This window comes from Ornithodoros turicata, chromosome 2, assembly GCF_037126465.1.
Source record: "Ornithodoros turicata isolate Travis chromosome 2, ASM3712646v1, whole genome shotgun sequence".
In the NCBI taxonomy this organism is placed as follows: Eukaryota; Metazoa; Arthropoda; class Arachnida; order Ixodida; family Argasidae; genus Ornithodoros; species Ornithodoros turicata.
This window is the reverse complement of record NC_088202.1, coordinates 145,780,702-145,781,590: the sequence shown is the minus strand read 5'-3', so window position 1 is coordinate 145,781,590 and position 889 is coordinate 145,780,702. Positions and strand designations below refer to the sequence as shown.

General features: G+C 55.9%; 1 non-coding gene across 1 annotated transcript; it reads left to right on the top strand.

Annotated features, from left to right (window-relative positions):
* The first annotated feature begins 816 nt into the window (after nt 1-816).
* On the top strand, nt 817-889 carry Trnak-uuu (transfer RNA lysine (anticodon UUU)). Its single transcript has one exon. It is a non-coding gene; the product is annotated as a tRNA-Lys (tRNA).

The following is an 889-nucleotide window of genomic DNA, read 5'->3' as shown; positions in this document are numbered from 1 at the left end:
CGTCAGCAAAATGTCCGTGAATTAATTGCGGTGCTGTATCACGAACCACAACACAATTTCATATTATTCATGCGTTGAGCGAGCAGCGCGAGACTTCTTCTCCATCATGAACGCGTTGTCATCTACTTCCTAAACAAGGGGCTATGGAAACCAGTGTTTCCACAACCTCGGGGCGTCAGTCCGTCCGTTCCGTCGCCGAGGAAGACCCAGCAAGCAAAAAGCTTTGAACAACAACAACAAAGGTTTCTTTCATACCTTAGTTACACGGGCGAGATCCTAATGGCACACCGCCGCCAAACAAAAGCCGCCCAAACCACTCGCACCCGTGTGCTTATATCTCCCTGACCCGCCCCCCTCACACGTGTCGTCAACCACCTGTCCTGCCATCTCGTGGCACAATCAAAACTGATAGCGATGGCCCACATCCCCTCACCATCAAGGGTCCCACCCGTCACTCATAGTTCATCGTCGGACACCTCGAGGACTACGTCCTCATTCGTCTTGGTAGGGGAAGATGCCTTCAGAAGATCAGGCCTGAGCCTTCTGAGCGTGGCCAATGCTGTGGCGACATCTCCATGGGCGGGCTGGGCGGGCTGCTGTTTAGCCTTGTTTAGTGGGTCACGTCAGTGAGTACTGCGGTGAATTTCCGGTTCTCCGCAAAGCGGACACAGGAGTCTCCTCTCTTCTTCGGTATGTAGGATGGGCGGGTCATTCAGGTGACAGTCAGTTAGGGTTTGTCCCCTGAAGGGGAGTGGCGCCTTGGTAGGATCGCCCGTGCGGAGCGGACGTGGCTGCGCAGACCAGCGGGTACGGGTGGCCCGGCTAGCTCAGTCGGTAGAGCACGAGACTTTTAATCTCCGGGTCGTGGGTTCGGGCCCCACGTTGGGCG